The 22372-nt window shown below is 31.6% G+C and overlaps 1 protein-coding gene across 1 annotated transcript in view; it reads left to right on the top strand.

The window, feature by feature from the left end:
* Positions 1-210: 210 nt before the first annotated feature.
* Positions 211-22372, top strand: part of LOC136969802 (alpha-(1,3)-fucosyltransferase C-like) — a 42118-nt gene continuing 19956 nt past the window's right edge. Inside the window, exon 1 of the mRNA XM_067264066.1 lies at positions 211-229. The gene's annotated coding sequence lies outside the window, so the exon portion shown is untranslated. The remainder of the gene's footprint in view (positions 230-22372) is intronic.

Raw genomic sequence — 22372 nt, 5'->3', positions numbered from 1 at the left:
AAGGTATTTTTCCTTCTATTTTATGCTTTTTTTTTTTAAATTACTTTACTTCTTTAGGCTCAATTTAAACCTTATTTTTATTATTGAACTAGATTCCATTCGCTTAAATGCAGGCAGGGTGGAAAATAACTAGTCATTCAGAAATAGCTATAATTTCTAAATTTTTAAAACAATAACGCTAAAAATTATTCAAAATGTACTGTATTAAATGGAAATATGGATGGACCTCTTATAATTTAACGGAAACACTGGTGCCGTCTATCAATGACATGTTCTCACTAGATCGTGACGTGGGTGGACGGCCACTTCTCTGTGTATTCGAACCCGTGATCGTTTTAGCGTCGATTGACAATTCTTAATTGTTTTCGGACGGAATGTGACACGACTTTCCTTCTGTGTACGTCACCATATCTACATAGCAACCACTGATTTTTACACCTCATAGCGTGCGGCAATCCGAGCTTTCCCGAACGGATAAGCATTGGCCATCTTATTTTCACTGCGCGTGCAGCATATTTCTTTTACTGTTCTCACATCGATATGAGAATTATGAGATCCCATTGATCTTTGTATATAACAATACAAATTTTATAATCATTTCATTATTATTACAAAAATTATTGCAACTTCTTAATGCCTAGTTACTTACCACCCACACTGTACAACCCTAAAACAAAATGAGTTTTAAAAACGCCCTTGATTAGCCTTAAGTCTTAATAATTTAACTGTATAAGGACAAACTGAATCCAAACTAGATTTAATTTAAGTCAGAACCTAATTAAATTGGAACCTTGCTCCTTAGAGTGCTAAATTAACACTAAAACTCTTTAAATTATGCTAAAACTAAGCACTATTTAAACTAAGTATAGACATTAGTCACAACCGGTACTTAACTAGTTTATGCAAAGCTTAGGCCGGCTTAATTAATAGATTTTCGTATTAATTTAGTTTAGTTTGGATTTAAATCAGTTTAAGTTAATTTAATTTGAAATTAATGTTAGACAGGATGGTTTCTAAACTACAGTTAACCAGGTGCAGTGCCATCTCTCCGTTTTTGAGCTAGGAATAAATAAGAAAGGCTCAAATTATTAGAAAAGGGAAAAAAGGTCCTTCAAGGCTCAAAAAGGGAAGATTCAGGCCCCAAAACAAGAGGTAAAGTTAGCAAAATTAGTAATTTCTAAGCCTGAAAAAGGGAGAGAAGGAACAAAAATTCAGGCTGGAAAACAAGTAGCCGAAACTAGAATAAAAACTAGAAATAAGTTCAAAATTCAAGTCGATTCCTCCGACTATCGAAGGGGAACAACAAAATTGTATACAGCATTAAAATACTATTATATTAATATATATATATATATATATATAGAAAAGGGAGAGCGAGAGAGAGAGAGAGGAGCATACATAATACATGTAGACCTACAGTAAACAAACACCGTATATACATAACAACAAAAAGAGAGCTCACCACTTTAAAGAAACATTTTCTATTCGCTTTATATTTGTTTTTAATTTTAGTAAAAAGAAAAATATTGATCCGCTTTACTTCATTTAATTTACAAAATGTATATATTTTGAATCAATAATGTAGGTTATATTAAATGATGCATTAGAATCCATCAAATTGCACAAAGAAAGCTTAAACAAGTCAGTTTGTCATTTTCGTCGTCTCTCTCTCTCTCTCTCTCTCTCCCTCTCTTCCTTCCCCCTGCCACGTCGTCCTCCCTCCTCCTCCTCCTCCTCCTCTTCTTCTTCTTTCTCTCAGCAGTAGAGAGAGCATCGAAAATGCAAATTTGATTTCATTTAAATACATTTTAAATCCAGATTGAAATGATGACAGTTGAGAATTTGAAGTAAAATGCCGCTGTCAATATTCTAGAAGGCATTTTCTAGTGAAAAGTTAAAGAACTTTATTGATAAATGGACGATTCTTTGCAAAAACATATTTCAACCTTCAATTGTACAAAGACAGAAATATATTCTTCTCTTATAATAACATTACTGACATCTTTAATTCATCAAAAAATAATTGGGTGTTACCGTCCCCCCCACCGTTTCCAGATTCTTCTTCTACTTCTTCCTCTTCTCTTCCTTCCCTCCTTCTCTTCTCCTCCTCTACATGGATAAACTGTTAATCGACTAAAGCCTTTAGAAGTGTTAGAAGGGAGCAAATGCTTTAACAGTTTTTAAAAGTGTCAAAAAGTGTTTAATAGTGTTAAAGAACATAATGTTTAGCGTTGTCGGGAGAACGGGGGACGATAGAAACAAGAAATTAAAGTGTTAAACGCGGAAAGAAGTTGTATACAATTAGGAATTACAGAAGGGGTTGGATGCTTTAAATCTTCTAAGAAGGGCTACTTAAAAATCGCTTAATTTACGTTTAATAATAATAATAATGTAACTTTTACTACTGTTAAGGCAGAGAAAGGCGATTAATATATAAGCAGTCGAACTGTCAATAGCGGACACCACCTGTAAACTGAGGCCGTTTCTCCTTTGCAATTCCTATAAAATAAACTGCAAACGACGGCCGTTTTTAAACAACCGTTCTTTTCGAACGGGTACAAAATATCTTCCGAACAACAGCCATTTTTATGTTTTATCAGTGTCCGTTGTTCAGAGGTTAGACTTGTATTTAAAGCGTTTCCTTTCTCCGAAACGAGAGGGGTGAGCTGGAGATTTTTTTCCGTGTCCTGAGTAAATTTAGGAGCTCCTAGTGATTAGGAGCTCCTAGTGATTAGGAGCTCCTAGTGATTAGGAGTTCCTAGTGATTAGGAGTTCCTACTGATTAAGAGTTACTACTGGTTAGGAATCTAGCTTTTGTATAGTTTTTACATAGTTACTGCATAGTTTTGAAGAGTTTTAGAAAAAAAGTACACATATTTAACATTAAATTAGAAAACGAGAATTATTTCTAAGCAATAATTTCATTGCGAAAACGTTAACGATTAACTCGTCTCGACTCTTATCTCACTCCTTCTTCTCACTCATTTCGACTCATTTTTCTTCCAGCTGCACGAAAATATGATGAATATTATTCATTTTAAAATCTTCTTTCCTTCCCATTCGATCGGGATTGCTACAGCCCGATAATATATTTTCCTCCATTTTTCAAGTTAGCATGCGGTAATGACTCATTACCGTAAAACAACATGCAGATTACTCGGTTGATACACTAGCAAACAGAATAAACACTCGTCGTTTCGTGTTCTTTTGTGTTTCTCTCTCTCTCTCTCGCTGCCCGCTTTTCCTCTATTTATGGTGACGGATATATTTTTCCTTTTGTAACAACGTGAACATGTTTATTTCTCTATTGTTAAATGTTTTTTCCCTTCACCTATTCCGATTGTTAAATATTCCCCCTTCCTCTGCGGATTGTTAGACATTTTTTCTCCATGTGTGCGGATTGTAAATGGTTTCTCTCCCCCCTATGAGGATTGTTTAGTGTTTCCCCTCCCTTACGCAGATTCTTAAATGTTTTCCTCTCCGTATGAGGATTGTTTAGTGTTTTTTCCTCCCCTTATGAAGATTGTTAAAGTTTTTCCTCCCAAATGAGTACTGTTTAGTGTTTTTTCCTCTCTGTATGCGGACTCTTAAACGTTTTTCCTTTCCCTATGTGGATTGTTAAATGTTGTTCCTCCACCTATGAGGATCGTTAAATGTTCTTTCTCCCCTCGTGTGCATACAGTTAAGTGTTTGTTTTCCTCTTTGTGAACCGGATATAAAGCGCTTGTTTCTTCCTCTCGCGCGAGATTGTGAGGAGGAATATTTTCTTTATACGGGTTGTTAAATGCCTTATTTCCGAATACAGTCGATCGTGGGTTCGCACCCAACCAACAGGTGGAGTTTACCGAGTTTCCTCCGCGTGCCCGACACCTAAATAGAGGTTTAGTTTACCATAGTAAGACCCCAGGGAGTAGACCTCCCATGTGTTGCGTTGACCTCCTATTAATCTAATCTAATCTTATCCCTCTTGTTTTGTCGGCTCCTTATCCGCAACACATTTCAAATCGGTTAATTAATTAAAGGATCGTGCACATAAATTAAATTTTAAGTAGGGTGGACGTAAAAGAAAAGCCAATAACAAAAACAAACACGTGGGACGTATCGAAAATTTCATTCCGTAAACAAATTAGAACGTTGTAGAAGCGTGAAACATCGACTCTCTTGTCACATTCGTCTTCAAGTAAAGCATACTAACATGTTGAGAATCCATTAAAAAAGTAAAAAAAAAAGGCATTTTCGTGTCAATCCAATGTATGACGAGGAAAGAAAAGTCTGCAACAAGAAAGGGGGAGGAAAATAAAGAAAAAATAAGAAAGAAGTCTTCAGAAATCAGATCATCTACGTCCATTCTCTTCAGAACAACTATCCAATTACAGAATATAGGAGTGGTGCATATGTGTAGGGCCTCATAACCATTCTTGGCAAAACCTTTTAGGAAAATGAGTTTGGAAATGAGGAGAAGGGTAGAAAAGAGAAACGGCGATATTATGACAGAGCTCGAATGTACTAAATCTTTTTTTTTTTTTCCCTTCTTCTTCTTCTTCCCTCCTCTCTCTCCTTATTTTTTATTTGTTGAATGTAAATTAACTGCAGTAAATCTTTCCGTTCATCCTGCGCTTTGTAAACACACACACACACAGGTGAAACACTCAGTTACAAAATGGGCAAATAAAAATGTAGGAATGCCAGAAATGATTGCGAGTCGTACATTACAACTGTCTAAAGGATAGGATACATAAATTAAGTGGAAGCTGGGTGTAATCAGTCACATCTGCCTTGTTTTACACACTGGCAGTAACATGTAGCAGTGTATACAGGAGAGCAATCAGTCTATTCGCCTTTGCTTCGAGAGAAATTAATGTCGGAGGGGGGGTAGAAGACGTAAAACATTTTTACATCTTCAACCTCTCCAACATAATTTCCTCGCCGTTTTCTTTTGTCGGGCTAATGGAAAAATCTTGGTTTAGCCCAATTGAGAAAATCACACTTAAAACCTTGTTTGCCCCCTTTTTTCTTTTCCTTTTTATCTTTCTCTTTTCTGGAGAGCCAATCCCCCCTCCTCCTCCTCCTCGCGCTTTTCTTTCCCTCTTCTTCCTCTTATAACTTCGGATTGAAACGTATTTTTATTCGATGTTGATACTTCCACTCAACAACTCGTGTTGATTTAAGTAGAATTTGCATTTAAGGCCGCCCAACTCAATTATAACAGTATAAACACAACTCTTGTTTAAGAATGGGGGCAGCCAAAAAGGGTTTTATAAAAGTTGATTAAATTATTTTATGAATTTTAAATTTTCTGTTTACTAAAACTTCAAACAAAATTCTATTTAATTCAAAACCGCGCCTTGATTAATTACAATTTAATTAATGTGTACGCTTTTCCGTTTTTTCTTAAGCATCCCCCCTTCTTCTTCTTCTTCTTCTTCTTCCTCCTCCTCCTCCTCTTACTCCTCATTTTCCTCATCTCAGTTAAATTTAATTACGTTGTAACTTTATGCCATTCCCCTCTGTTCCGTACGATCGTAGACCATTCTCTAAGTTAAAACCAGGGTGCCATATTATATAGAGAAATGGTAAAGAGTGAACCCAAGCATCCCAGTGGGGTGACAGATGTCTCTGTCACCATGTCACATTAACATGCAAATGAACAGTGTTGTTGGTCTGCTAACATTAGACTGCGTGTTGATTAGAAGTGAATCAACTTTGTCGGTCGCGATACCAAGACAATGAGTCCGAGTTGCTGTGTCTCATTTAGCTAATTGTTCATACTGTTTAGTTACACCAAACGGCAAATAGCTGAACATTACGACTACGACCACCAAATTAACGATACTAACACCGGGTCGAGTAAATTAGATGCTTTGTAGATAAAGAATTGATATCCCTCATTTGATTTCTCTTAAGGGATTCTTCATTCGCGTGATTATTTTTTCCTGGTCTCCCTTTCCTTTCTGAACATTTTCTTACGTGGTACCCCTAAAGAGGGGGTTCTGCCCTGGTGTGACATTTTTTCCCCTGATTTCCTGAACATTTTTTTACGTGGTTCCCCCAAGCGAGGGATGTAAATTTCTTTTTTTCCTGATTTTCCTTTCCTTTTCTGAGCACTTTCTACGTGGTACCCCTACCGAAAAAAATGTTCGATTTTATTACGTTAACGGCCAAACGATAATGCTGATATTTTATCTAAAAGAAAACAATATTATCTCTTGCTTCGTTAGATAAGGAAACGTTATGTTAACGTTTCTTATCTGACAAATAAATGGTTGAAGTATGGACAGCTGTTCGGTCCAGTGTTACACTTTCCAATTGTACTTTATTTAAATAATCGAATGACGTTTTTTTCTTCCTTGTTTAATGGCGATTTTAGAGCATTGTTTGTGATTTAAAACGTGATTTTAATCCAGTATAAGCGATGCCTATGAACACTCGTTAAATTTAATTAACAAACAATACAAATCCCAGTGTTCAAGCCGTGTTTATAAAATAAAACGGGTCAGAACCCACTTTTTTTACTAACCAGAACGTGGGTTCGGATCCTATCTGACGCCATTTTTTTCTGCCTTGTTTAAATTGTGTTTTTGTAACCAAATAGTAAGTTGTATGTTTAAAGAATTGTTAAAATTAATTATTAAACAATAGGAATAATGACGTTTAAGCTTATTTATAAAAATAAAGAAATAATACTTTTAAAAAATTTTAGTCTCAGATCACAATTCACGTTCTCTTCTAAACAGAACGTGAGTTCGGATTACACCCAAGGTTATTTTCTTATTAGTTTTCCATGTTTTTACTCGGACAGACACACGATTTATACACTGCAGTTCTTTACTCCATAAGTCTTGGAGTAAAGAACTGCACTCTATAGTTCATATCTCTCGAATAAATTATCCAATTTTCAAGAAAATTTATAGTAACATTGCCCGCTAACACACGAACCTCCATGCCAAATTTCAGATATTTTGGGCAAAAGGCACTGAAGTTATTAAGCTTTAAACAGGGTGAGAAAAATCACGCACCCTACACACTAACATGCAGAAAACCTTCCATTTTTTTGCATTTTCCGACGTTTGAGGTGCAAAAAATGTAAAAATCTTGGGAGGGGATCATTTTCTGATCGATTGCCATATTTCCCCTGTGTTATATAACGGGAGAGAAGATAAAATGGCATTTCTTAAAGAATTTAATTTAAGTAATGACGTTTTTCATAGCTAAAAGTTCAAGTAATTCATTGATACTTACCAAAAACATGAATTGAACCGAGCTTTGAAAAAGAATATAATAGTATATACATAAAGTGAAAGGGACAATTTAGGGTAAGGAACACGTGGAATGACAGGAATCAAAATGTAAGGGACACAATGGAAAGAAAAATCAGTAGGAGAAAAAAGGAGGAAACATAAAAGGACCAGGAGAAAAAAAAAAAAAGGAGAGTTGAAATACAATACGGGGACCGAGAATCTAAAGAAGAATGTTGACCAAACTGAAAAGAAAACAATGAAAAATTTATTTTATTTATAAACATTTCCTTAGAATTTAATTATTTTAATCTATCCTACACACGAGAGAGTATATACAATTCATTTTTCAGTTGTAAAAATGCAAAGATAAACTCAATTAAACAGGACAAATACACCTTCACTCACCATTATTAAGTTAATAATCTACGTCTCTACACGACAATAAAAAAATTACACTACAAACGGGGGTGGCTCTATAGTAGTGTAATGGTTTATTTGATGTATAGCCGCGATGAAGCGTATCTGGCACGTGTAATAATAATAATTCTTGTGTAAGAGAGGAGCAAATACGATCAAAAATCCTTTAAATTAAATTACTCCTGGCATGAATATTAACCGGGCATTAAATTAGTAACGGAGGATCATCCCCGTGTCATAGAAGTAGGCAATTCCATACCAACATTTGCTTATGACATCACTGAAGTCGAAAGAAATTACACTTTGTACGGTAGGAAATTACTATTCGACTGTCAAAAAATACATGAATACAGGCGGGGGCATTGTTATTCTGCAACGTGTGTCAACATGCAAATCGAAATCCTGAGGGATATACAAGTTATTGATTATAAAAATATTGCGTGAGTGTATCGATGATATGTAAATTTTTAAATTCGATATCAGCCTTTTTGAAGGGGTGAATGGACTCGGTTAAATCATATTTCTATTTTATGGGACGGTAATAATAATAAAGAGGATAATGGCAAAGTATGCAAATTTTGTTGACTCGGGGTTCAGTCCCGATAACAACAAACCGAGTCGACGGTATTAAAAAACGATAAATGGGTTATTTATAGGGTTATATATTCGTTAAAGTAATTAGTTTTGTAAGATTTATTATCGGGTGTAATGTGTTTATGTTCGTGTGTCAGTTCCTCTTCAGCTATTTTCCTTTTTTTTTACTTTCCAGGCTGTTACGTAACAGAGGGGAAGTATGGCGAACGTTCAGAAAATTACCCCCCTCCAAATGTTACCAATTTTAGACTCGGGTGACCTTGAAATTTCGAGAAAAAACAAAAAATTTGGGGATTTTTCTGAATGTTTTGACGTTAGTGTAGGGGGCGCGATTTTGTCCACTCAATTTAAATCTTTATAACTCCCGAAAATTTAAATCTTAATAACTCCCGTGCCTTTTGTCGAAAATTTATGAAATTTTGCACGGAGTTTCGGGTATTAGGTGGTAATCTTTCCACAAATTTTCAGGAAAATCGAACAGTTGGTTCGGGAGATATGGCCCCAACTCCTCAATATACCACCAACCAATCTGATGACTTATAAAGATAATGGAAGCAATTATTAAGGATGAAAACAAATAAAGTTTAGCTACAACGTTGCCAGCTTTTTACGCTGTGGTAAATGAAGATTGCGTGACGTACGGAGTGAAATTAATTTGATTAAATTGTTTTATATAGGACACGTTTATAATTTTCTATACATTTAATGTGATTCCCTCATGTTTAAGTGTTGTTATTATTGATTTATTCTTTGGGTGTTGCTCTTTGATGAATTTTTAAATTACTTTTCTATTATAATTGCGTTTGTTTTATGACCTTTCGCTGACTATAAATGAGATTTTCCTCTCTTATTGTTCTTTACTTTTTAAAGCTGTTTGCGTGAAGAGATCCGAACCCTTGACAAATTGAAAATCGAGATTTAAGTAAATTAAATTAACACCAAAACTTTGAGACTCTACACTTAAAATTTCTATTATTTTTGACTAGAATTCGAACCCACGTCCTTCCTGTCTATAAAAATAGCTGCATATTTTTTTATACTTTGTGGTAACGTGACACGTGGACGATCTGCCGAGGGGGTACTTATCGAGAGGACTTCCTAACCCTTTATTTAAGTGTTACAAACCTGGAAAACACCGTTGGTTAGGCGCGAACCCATAACCTGTTCAATGGTGTTCTACGTCTAGAAGAAGAAAATCATCGGTTTCCATAACACGCAGTTTATACGCAATGAATTTTTTAATTAAAACCGCATAAAAACCTTAATTAAATTTCTATAATTTCATGTAAAAAGTTATATTATCCCCATTTCCATTGGCCTTTTCTTTCAATTAACGCTCGCTTTAACACCATTCTAGAAGGTCCTTCATGATAAAACGTGACCCGACACACGATCTGATTTATTAATAAACTGTAAAATATTTTAAAAAAGAAGAAACTTTATATTCCTGAGTCTATATACGAGAAGAAACTTTAGATTTTTTTGCTCTAGAATAAAAAGGAAAAGATTTATGTAAGCTTAGAGAAAGCTGAAACATTAGATTCTAGAATTTACATTATGATCACAAAGATAAATTGTACATATTTGAATCTATATGAATATAAACTATTGATTTTTTTCACCTCTGTGCAGAAGACTAAATTTAATATAGAATTAATCTATAATATAAATAATTAATTATTTTAATTATAAATATTATATAAAAGATTAGTCTACAATTAATTAAATTCTACTCTCTTTCAGGGTTTTCATAGAAGCGAATTTGTGCTTTGATCTAGAACTTGATTCTCTACATTTTACGTAGGAATCTTGTAGAATTATAGAAGTAGATTTTACACGTTACAGAATTCCAGAATTCGCATTTATGTTTGAGTTATAAGACCTCATATCTCAACCCAGTGTACATTTATAGAATTATAGAACTATACTTTTGCAACTTACATCATTACAGAACTCCAATTTGGTTGTAAATTTTACCCAATTACAGTATCTGGGATAAATCTAGAACTTTTATAACTGCAGAATTTGAGCAATTTCCAAATTTACAAGTATTACAACTTGGGAATTTGAACCTGAACGTGAATTATAGAGAATTTCGAAAGTTAAATCCGAATTTTAATCTTAAAGAAGTATGAAGTACGACGTCTACACTCTGCGAAAACTTTTATTTAGATTTCGAATCAAGAAAACTTTCGATTATAGAAAAACTAAGGAAAGAATAATCAGCAAATTTCCCAATCAACACACCGAAAAAAAATTCATGTCTTTGAATCTACATAATTCAAAAAAATCTAAAAAAATAAAACACCTATCTATACAAGAGTATAAAGAAAACTAAGAGCTAATGTTTCTTTCATTTGTACTTTTCTAGTTGTGTATTATTCATGCGAAAATTCGGAAAAAAAATTTAGATATTTACGCATTTATACTGTCAATGTCCGTTAGACAAACACCCCCAAGACCTTTTACAAATTTAGACTCTGTAACAAATTCACTAGCAAAAAGAATCACTCATCAATGCCTCTTAAATAAATCACTATTCAAAATCTGTAAGCACCCCTCTAACAAATAATTAAATTTATATTTATCTGACTTATATTCTGACTTATATTCTATTCAAAGGAAGACTTCTCCCCAAAATTTGGATTTTTACACATTTATTATTATTATTATTATTTTCTCTTCAAGAAGCATCCCAAGATCTATTATAAATTTACACACTGTAACAGATCGCTTATCAAACGTGCTTAGATAAATCAATACTCCTTATTCCTTAAGCATCCTTTTACTAAATCTTCCTCTCCAACAAAGGAGTTGATTTAGAAGAGTATGCACAAAAGAAATGTAAGAAATTAATGTTTATATCATTGTATTATTCAGACAAAATCCCCCAAGTTTCTATTTTTTCTCATTTGTAGTGTCACTTTCCCTAAGAGAAACATCCCAGAATGTAGACAAACCCTTATCAAGCACTATTCCATCAGTACAATCCACTAAAAACGTCTAAACAAAGCGTTAAATTAATAATAATAACAGAAGAAATCTACGTTTGTATATTGTTTAAACGTATCCCCCTGGAAATGAAGCTTCTAACACGTTTATAACGCCATTAGAAGCAGCCCAAGATCTTTCACAAATCATCAGACTTTGTAACAGATTCACTATCATCAAGAATCACTCATCAGGAGCACTTAAATAAATCACTATCCGAAATCTGTAAGCACCCCTCCATTAAAACTCCCCAACAAATGGTTAAATTTATAATAGTATGCACACAAGCTATTATAACGCATAAACTATGATGATAATAACGGTATTTATTATCATTTATTATTATAGCTCGCTATCTAGTTAATAATTCTACAACGTGCCAACGTTAGTAATGGAATTTCACTATCCCCCCTTTATTATAATCATTATCGTTATTGATATTGTCTTTTTAATCTTGAGGCTTTCCCAAAAGTGTTTATACAGCTTTAGATTTATCTCGCCTAATATCGGAGTTAATCTAAATTTCAAATTCACTTAATATCGGGATCAGAACCTTTATTGGAAGACATAAATAAATATGTCGTCTACGTAATAATAGTCTTTGTGTTTGTGTGTGTTAACGTTTGAAAATTTGAAGTGGATACCCCGTTGCAAATGTTCGGACGTATTGCTTTTGTTGTTGATTGAATGCGTTCTTGAGAACGTCTAATGTTTTGTTGATACTGATGTACACTCTCGGGGATGAAAACTGGTGACACAGAAGATTACGACACTATAACCACTTTATCCGTCCGCCATTTCTTTTTTTATATATCTGTAGCCGCTAGTGTATATACCTGACAATTTTACTGAGTGATTTCGGTAAGTGTCGGATGTAAACATGTTTATGAAGTATAACGTTTTTGTCTACTTTGTCAGTGTGATTGATGTCTACTCGGTTATTACTCTACGGTGATACGATTTAAAACGCTTATATTTACTTAAATTGAATGCTGTTTTTATGCTGAACATGCGTTATTTGATTAGATTTTGATAAGAAAATCCTATTTCGTTCGCGATTTTTTAATAAAAGTATTCTTTTTTTATTTCAGTTCTCAATTTCTGTTTTAGTTCAGTTATGATTCAGTTTAGTTCAGCTTAGTTCAGTTATAGTTAAACTTAGTTCAGTTATAGTTCAGCTTAGTTCAGTATAGTTCAGTTATAGTTCAGCTTAGTTCAGTCATAGTTCAGTTATAGTTCAGCTTAGTTCCGCTTAGTTCAACAGTTATAGTTCAGCTTAGTTCAGTCATAGTTCAGTTATAGTTCAGTTTAGTTCAGCTTAGTTCATCTTAGTCCAGTTCTCAAGTACAAGTTTTAGTTCAGCATAGTTTTAATTTCGTTCTAACATGCTTTGTCATAGTTTTTCATTCTTACTTACTTCAATTCGAACTTATCGTTTTATTTTACACAGTTTCTACTCAATTTAAACTGATAAAAACGATTTTTATTCGGGATTTGTTTTAGTTTAAACCGAACAGAACTCATCACTGTTTGGTTTAACTCTCGATCACGCCGAAATCACTGTTTAAGTTAACTCTGTTCTCTTCGTCGATATAAGATTAAAGAAACGTTACGCCATTCAAACTCGTAACAGGGACTTGTATTATGCTACTTAGCATATATTTAATTCAAAACAGGCTTTATAAGTCTCTCGAGAATGTTTCTGTTAACTGGGTTAAATGTTAGAATTGCTTCCGCGTTGATGCATACAGTTTGATGTCATCCATTTACATAAGATGCGATAACTTATAATCAGCTCTATTGTCCTGTTTAATGCGAAAATCATATCCCGTATTGTTATTAAATTATTCTTATTAATAGTCGTAATAAATTACAACACAGAGACACCGTTAAGACGAAAAGAAAGGTAGGAGATTTCACGGCGAAAAAAATGGATGTATGGGGGGTATTAAAACTTCTATTTAGTGTACGAGCCTTTGTTTAAGAGACACTATCAGCAACACATTCTATCTAGATGAGAAGATAGAAAAGCAAAAGGTTTATACACAATCTGTAGCACAAGTTGCCTATCTTTCATCAGATGTTGTCAGGTGAAAGTGAGAGAAAACTGCTCATAATTCTTTTCTGCCAGTCGACCCGAGTTCAATGACTGGAAAACGGTTGTTGATTTGAAAATGCATTCTGTCGAGATAACAGTTTCATCCTTTGTCAGCTTTTCTACACATTTAAAATTATGTAATTTGAATGAAATATTCGCTTTAAGTGCAACCGGCGCCGTTAAATAAACTCCTACCTGTTTATTGTTATCCAAGTTATTAACTCTCGCTTTGGTACATTCTATTAAAGTACAAAAGGGGAAGGAAAAAAAATAATAATAAGTAAAGAAGAAAGAGAAAAAAATTAAGAAAGTAAAATAAAAAAAATGCAAATTTCACTTCGCATTTCTTTCTGGTTGTTAAATTTTTACTGAAAGTGATCGAATTTCTGGTCGCTGATTGGGAAAAAAATTCATTTTTTTTTATTAATGTCCTTACCTTTATTATTATTTTTTTCATTTCAGTCTTTTTTTATTATTATTTTTTTCATTTTAGTCTTTTTTTTTATTATTATTATAATAACTTTTTCATTTTCTTTCGGTAAGTATTATTATTAATATATAATATCATTATTTTTATTATTATTGTATCATTTTCTTCCCTCCTTCATACTTTTATTTTTTCTCCCTAATGGAATTCACTAATTTTGTTTACCCTTTTTTATTTGTGAAAATTTCGCAATTTAACTTTATTTACTATTAAATTTTACTTTCCTTTATTAATAATTTCTTTATGATTTTTTTTCTTCCTGATGATTGTCATATATATATTTATTTTTTGTTGTTATTTAATTCTGTTTATCATTTTATTCAATGTTTAATAATTGTAAGCTGGAGGAAAAAAATTAAAATTGAAAGTGTTTATATATAATGAGAATATATTTTGTTATTATTATCATTATTAATTTATATAAATTGTTTACATTTTCTTAAATCAATTTATGTGTTTTTTTAATTAAAATTATTATTATTATTATTATTATTTTAATTTACGGTTTACATTTTTTATGATAAATTTATTACTTTAAGTATTATTTAAAAAAAAAATATTTTATGTATAGACCTATTTTATAAAACTGATTACATTTTATTTTATTATTGATATATATATATATTATATTATATTATATTTATGTTTATTTTAATTTAATAAAATATTTATTAGTTATGTAATTTCTCTGAAATTTTATAAGTACAAAAAATTATATTGTACTTAAAAAAATTTTTTTACTACAAAATGTTTTACGTTTTACAATCTGTTTTTTTTTACAGTAGAACTTGTTTTCTTTTAAATAAATGAATACAAATTAACCTTCAAATAACGGCCACTTCTAAACAGCGGCCATTATTTTGGAAACTTTCTTCAACAACATCAAATAATGTCCATACAAAATAACCTGTAAACAGCAACTGTTATTTTGGAAGCATTTTTCAACAACATCAAATAATGTCCATACAAAATAACCTGTAAACAGCGGCCGTTATTTTGGGAGCTTTTTTCAACAATATCAAATAATGTCCATACAAAATAACCTGTAAACAGCGGCCGTTATTTTGGGAGCTTTTTTCAACATCAAATAATGTCCATACAAAATAACCTGTAAACAGCAACCGTTATTTTGGAAGCTTTTTTCAACATCAAATAATGTCCATACAAAATAACCTGTAAACAGCAACCGTTATTTTGGAAGCTTTTTTCAACATCAAATAATGTCCATACAAAATAACCTGTAAACAGCAACCGTTATTTTGGAAGCTTTTTTCAACATCAAATAATGTCCATACAAAATAACCTGTAAACAGCAACCGTTATTTTGGAAGCATTTTTCAACAACATCAAATAATGTCCATACAAAATAACCTGTAAACAGCGGCCGTTATTTTGGGAGCTTTTTTCAACAATATCAAATAATGTCCATGCAAAATAACCTGTAAAGAAATGCCATAATTTTAGGTACTGCACGTATTTTATTATAGAAGTGAAATACATTCAAATTAACCTTCAAGTAACGACCACTTTTAAATGACGGCCATTATTTTACGACTTTTTTTAACCAAAAAGAAAATAAATAAATAACGTCCAAAGATTATTTTTTGTGTTCCGTTAGTGTCCGTTATTCAGAGGTTTGACTGTATATATATATATATATTTTAAATACCATTGTGTTTATTTGTTATATTAATTTAAAATGCAACTGCATTTTTATAATATAACCTTAAAAAATGTAATTAAAGTTTATTAAAATATTACTTAATATTTTCATACTTAATATTTAAAACAAAATAATAAAAAAATTAAATTAATTCCTCCATTAACAAAACAGAAATAAAAATATTGGAATAAAATATAATTACACAATTTTAATTATAAATTTATTAATTTATAAATTAATTTACAAAATTAATTTTCTTGCGAATGTATAATTAATATACAATTTTATTTTTTAAATATTAATTAAATTATAATAATAAAAAATATTTTTAAATAAGCATTTTTAAAATTTAAATGATTAAATGTAATTTTAATTTTTTTTTTTTATTTACTTCTAATAAATTATTGTTAAAAGACTTACAAAATATATTAGTCTATTATATTAAAATTTAATTTATATATATTTTTTGTAGCATTTATTTTTATATTTTATTAAAAAAAAATATATATATATACAGTATATAAATTTTTATACACTAGAGACCAGAACAATGTCAAACTCATCTCGAACACCAACATTTTTTTTTTGTTTTGTTTTTATTTTCAGGTCCAATGTATTATTTATGTAATATGCTCCTTTTTAACTATTAAAAATAAAAAAATTATATGTAAATATATATATGCGTTTGCTTTTATAAATATATTATTTATAATTTCTATCTATAAATATGTAATTTTTAGTATTTAAGTTGCGTAAATTTGTTACTTTTTTTTCTAAATTCGCGGATAAATTCCCCTTTTGTTCTTCTCTTTCCCTCCTCCTGTCTCTTTTTCTCTTCCTTTTTTCCTCTCCCGTTTCCCCTCTCTTATTTCTCTTTCTTTTCTTTTCCCCTTTCCTCGCTCTCTCCCCTTCTTTTTTTATTTTATCTTCCTTACCCTTCTCCTCTCTTTCGCTTCATCTCTCTTTCTCTTCCTCTTTCTTTATCCTTTTTCTATCCTTTTCCTTACTCTCTTTCTCTTTTTCCATATCTCTCTTATTATCCCTCCCTTCCTCTCTCTATTTCTCTTTCTGTTTCTCTTTTTTTCCCCTTTTCCTTTTTTTTCTCCTCCTACCCTTATTCTTCTTTCTTTATCCTTCTTCTCTCTTTCCTATTTCTCCTTCTTATTCTTCTCTCTCTCTCCTTCTTCTCTCCTTCCTCTCTCTCCTCCTTATTCTTCTCTCTCTATCCTTTTTCTCTCCTTTTTTTCTATCCTTCTTCTCTCTTTCCTCTCTCTCCTCCTTATTCTTTCCTCTTTATCCTTCTTTCTACATTCCTCTCTACTTCTCTCCTTTTTCATTTTTCCCCTATCCTTATTCACCCCCTCTATCCTGTTCTCTTCTTTACTCTGTATTTCTGTCCCTTTCCCTTTTCTCTTCCTTATTCTCTTCTCTCTATCCTTTTACTTCCTTTTTCTCTATCTCCCCCTTTCCCTTCTTCTTCTTCTTCTTCTCTTTTTCACGGTTTATATGGATTTTCTTCTTTCCTTTATAATCTCCCTTATTCTCTCCTGTCTATAATCGATCCGTTCGAAAAAATTTTCCCGTTTAGGCAGGTTCCGCTTCGGACAGGTTTTAATGCATTTTCACTTTTTTAATACTATTTTCCATCTATTAAGTACAGTAGAATCTGTGTGAACTGGAATTGCACATTACTCTGTTTAGGCAGGTGTCCATTCTAGGCAGGTTCTACCGTATATAAAAAAATATATAAACGTTTAGTTAATTAATAATTTAATAAATGTATTTAATTTTTTAAAATAAAATTATTGATTTTTAATTCATTTATAATACTCTTTTTAATTATGCAAATAATTTTATTTAAATTATTTATTATTTAAACAACGCATTTAAATTATTTTAATTAATTAAAAATATTTTTCAAAATTATTTTAACATTTTAATTTTCATTTTTAGTTTATTTATATTTAATTATTTAAACAAGTTTATTTCACTTAATTATACCAAAATGAATACTGTTTAAGACGACTTTTATTTGTGAATTATATAAATGTTTTTGTTCGTCCGTCGGTCTGACTGTACACGTGTTTATAATATCGAAAGTTTCGTCCGTCCGGCTGTCTATCGGTCGGATACTTCAGAAACTGAAACTGTAGATTTACGAATGGATAAAATTCGATGTATATCCCGATTATTATACACGGGTTAACACCGTACACGCGTACAGAACAACAATAATTAAGATTTTCTAAATATATCATTTTAACGAAGGAGAAGATTGAACTTAACAAGCTTACAGTGCAACAATAAACTTTTATAAAGTTTAATTTCCTCACCGTTCCCTTTTACTAGTGAAGGGGAGTGGGAAAAAATGGCGGGGGGATTCTCCTCTTATTCATTAATCTCATAAACTTAATTAAGTTGTTATAAATATTCAATTTTATGCAAAATGCCAAAGAACCACACGAGTTTTACTTATTTAAAAATGCTTTAATATATGTATTTATACTCATTAACTAATAATGAAAACAAATTAATATTTTAATTTTCACTTTGAATACTTTATAAACATTAACATTTCAAATTTCTTTCCATGGAAATTTTAATTATTAAAATCGTATTTAAATGCTCCCTGTTCGTTTCCTTTTATTATATTACAATATAGCAATAATAGTTATTATCAGACGTCATTATTTTTAATTAAATTAAAGGGCATAAATCATTTTTATTGACCATAAAGGAGGAAACGATCCGATTCCTGATGGCTGACCTGAAATTAGCTCAACGCCCTGAAAAACGGTCAATTTTTTCTCCCGAATTTCATATTTTGTTTCACTTACCCCCCCCCCAACTCACGATTTTTTCCATTTTCTTTTATTTACGTAAACTTCTTATTTTTCTATTTCTTCCCCCTCTCTTTCTCACTGTCGAACTTAAATAATATATTCCCCGTTTTGCACTTTCATATATTTTTTCATTTTTGAATATTTATCATATTTTGAATTTTAATATTTTCTTTTTTTCCCTCCTGTCCCCGTTCGTCCCTCCTGTTCTTGTCCTTTCGTAAAACTTCATAATACTTTTTTTTTCAATTTTATACGGTAAAAACCTGTCTGAAACGGCACTTGAATAAAGCGAAAACCTGCCAAACGAGTGTAGTTCCGCTTTACACAGGTTGTACTGTATTTTCTAAAATATACTTCGCTTATTACAATTATATAAATATAGGTATGAGGTTCACTTTCACTTTCATATCGTCCTCCCTTTTTTATTTTCATAATACACCTCACTTTTTCTCAATTTACGTTTAAAGAAACAATCAAAAATTCAAAATTTAAGAGTAGAGATGCTTCTCTACTCTTAAATTTTTGAATTTTAATATATATATATTTTTTTCTTCTACCCTCCCATCTTTTTTCTTCCCTTCGTAAAACTCCATAATACTATCCCCGTTCTTCAATTATATACACATAAAATTTTATATACTGTCTCCATGTGTGCACGTGTGTCAATGTACTGTACATTTTCATTTTCGATATTATCTCTACTTTCTATTTCCTAATTCTTCCGCTTCATCTTTGCTGTTTTCTCCTCGTATTCCGACTCAAACGATTTCATCTCTACAATTATTGTTGTTATTTTTCCAATACACACGACAAGAGCATTAATAATTTATATTTTTCCTCCTTCTTTCTTGTATAGTGCCACATATAGATTAATTTTAAACTTTCATAGGGGAGAAAGTATTATATTTTCACCCCTCTTACATTCTCCCACTTTTGCATTATGACATTCCCCACTTCATTTTACATTTTCATATTTTTCAATTTATTTTTTTTTCCGGCATATTTCTCCCTTTCTATAGCATTTGATAATAATTTCCTTCATATTAGCATTCGCTCTACTTTCCTTATATACATACATATACACATTCTCCCTGATTTTGCATCTCCATTTTCTTCTTTCGTATTTTATTTTTCTATATCTATATACACACATTTTTCAATTTACGCTACTAAAGTCACACTTTAAACTTAATAACGTTGTAATTTATTTATTTTTCCGAGCAAATTTCTCGCAAATTTATAAGGGGGAATATATATATATATATATATATTATATTCCTTTGCATACTCGCCACCATTTTTACTCTCCTCTTTCCAATCACATGCGATGCTCTCCACCATATATTTCTATTAATTTTTTTGATTTATTTTGCATTCCATACCCGAAGAAAAATATCGGAATATTTCACAGAAGGCATTTAATCATAAAATCCCCAAGGAATTCACTTTCTATTCAATAATAGTAACTTATCCACATACAGAAGGATGTTAACAAAAGAAAATGAAATATCTTTCAAATCAAACACGATATTTCAACAAGTGATGGCCAAACAAATATAACATTTGTGAAGAAATCTTCCTTTTTAATGTCCAGTATATACACACATACACATACACACACCACACACACAAACACACATACACGCACACACACACACAGGAGCGTTTCAAATCATCACATCTACTACCGAATCGGACAATAACCTATAAATATTATTCTGTAATGGATTTTCTATTGTTAAAATATCCCGACAATACTCCTCATTGTTCAGACAATAATGAGATATTGTTATCTTTTAATTCCGTAAAAAAAAATTAAACTTTCCCTCCTCCTCCCCTCCCATTTATTATTTATTATCCCTCCCTCCGCATTAAAAAAAAATTAGAAAAAAAGATATATATATATATATATATTGATAACAATAACAACCCTAAGAATGCACTTTTAATATTATTTATCATCAAAACTATAATTATCTCTCCAAAAATTAAATTTTAATTATCTTTTCTGAATCATTTATTATTGCACTTTCATCCCCACTCGGATTTCCGTTACCTCCGCTCAAAAATTGATCGGGTTTCGCGTTACCGGGTCATAAATTGATCAGAAAAGCGATCGTTTTTTTTCCCCTTCCCCCTCCATTTTCGGAATTTTAATGCACGAGAAGAAGAAGAAGAAGAAGAATAAAGTAAAGTAAAAAAAAAGAAAAAGAAAGTAAAGAAGGGAAAAAGAATAATTTTATGGAGAGTACATTAAGGTAACCAATATATTAATAAATTATGTACTCCTTTATGTAATCAGTACAGGGTTTTATTGCTTTTTAATGATTTATTATACGAATTTCCAACGAATTTAAGTGTTATATACCTCTCGTTTAGTAGATTCGAATATTGCAAAATGGGGGTACCATCGCAGGACCCTTTTCTATGAGAGCCATGCAAAACACTAATGCCTTCTCATGTTAAAATGTATCTAGTATAAACGATGTAAATCATTTTAGTATTGATTCCTTACACGGAGAAGAGGAAGGGGAGGGGGGGCAACAAGGGAAAGTAAAAAAAGAAAAAGAAAACAAGTAAAGCAAAATGTTATCACGGCAATTTGTTCGCATTAAAACAAACAAAGCCGTTGCCTCAAGTTGTTTCGTTATTTCTTGACGTAATTAATTTCACCAAAAATTTCGCTTCTCATTTAAACCAGAGTAATATTTTTCTATCATTCTGTAATTATTAATTATTAAAATTTTCCCTTGGAGGAAATTTTCATTTTCCCTCCTCTTTCTTTTTCCAACCTTTAAAATAATTACGTCATATTTTAACTCCCCCCTCTCCTTCTACCTCTTTATTTTTTCAAAAATTTAATAAACGCTTCTCGTGCATTAAACCTTTTATATATTATAATAATACGCATAAATCACACTAGAATATATATATATATATATATATATATATATATATATATACATTTAACGCTCCAACCTCCACGTTTTACATTCCCCCCTCTGTAATCATTTGAAACTTAAAATTACTGATGAACTTATAAATATATATATGTATATATGAGGTAATAAATATATAATACACGGTTAAACCTGTATAAAACGAACACGCCAGGGACCATTTAATGCAGGTTTCATTAATACAGAGGTTACGTGGGCTTATAATAACACACTAAATCATAACGTGGTATGTTTCCATTATAATGGTCTATAGTAAAACTCAGCAGACCATAATAAGGTATAATGGGACTTAATAGCTGCTTAATATTGTCTTAACGGGATCTAGCAGCTTCAACGAACCACTAGACCTTAACAAGTGATTTAATGCTGTATTAATAAGTATATAATACCGTTTTGAATCGTAAACACCGTTTTAAAACGATTTTACATAATTTAAACCCCCCCATCGGACGAAATATGAGAGGGGGGTTAATTATTTTAAACAGTGTATTATATCAAAAGACTTGCTGATGTAACAGGATCTAATAAGGGGGGCTTAAAGGCACTTAATACTCTCCTAACGATCTGCTAGTGTCTCAAAAGTCCCATGGACTTTTAACAGAGGTTTAATAGGGTCTAAGCAAGAGTTTTAAACAGGATCTAAATGGTTCGGGATTGGTGTAGAAGCGTGGATTTAATGATTTCTTTTCTTTGTAAGGTTTCCTGCCCAGTTCTTACTTTATGTTGATTTAATTTTTGACCCTGTTATAGATAACAGGGTCGAAAACTAATTTAAGTGTTCCCTTCCTCTGTCTAGATAAAAAATATAAGGGTCTACATAGGTAGAATTTAGGTATGCAGGTCTAAACCTAAGAGTCTAGACGATAAACACCCCGTCTTGAAAACCAAATAGCCCTTCTAAACAGATATCCCTACCTCTCCACGCAGATGTTCTCCAAACTTTCATTGTTTGGTTACTACTCGACAAGCTAAAATCTACCCAAAAGACATTGAAAAACCACCACAAAAGTCGTTCCTTTAATAAATATTAAGGGTGTTAGCAAGGGTCTTTACGTAATAACACCACAAACGGGTATTAATT

Source organism: Centruroides vittatus, unplaced genomic scaffold (assembly GCF_030686945.1).
Source record: "Centruroides vittatus isolate TY-2023 unplaced genomic scaffold, ASM3068694v2 contig_181, whole genome shotgun sequence".
Classification (NCBI taxonomy): domain Eukaryota; kingdom Metazoa; phylum Arthropoda; class Arachnida; order Scorpiones; family Buthidae; genus Centruroides; species Centruroides vittatus.
Note: the sequence above shows the minus strand (reverse complement) of the source record. Positions and strands in the feature narration are given on the sequence as shown.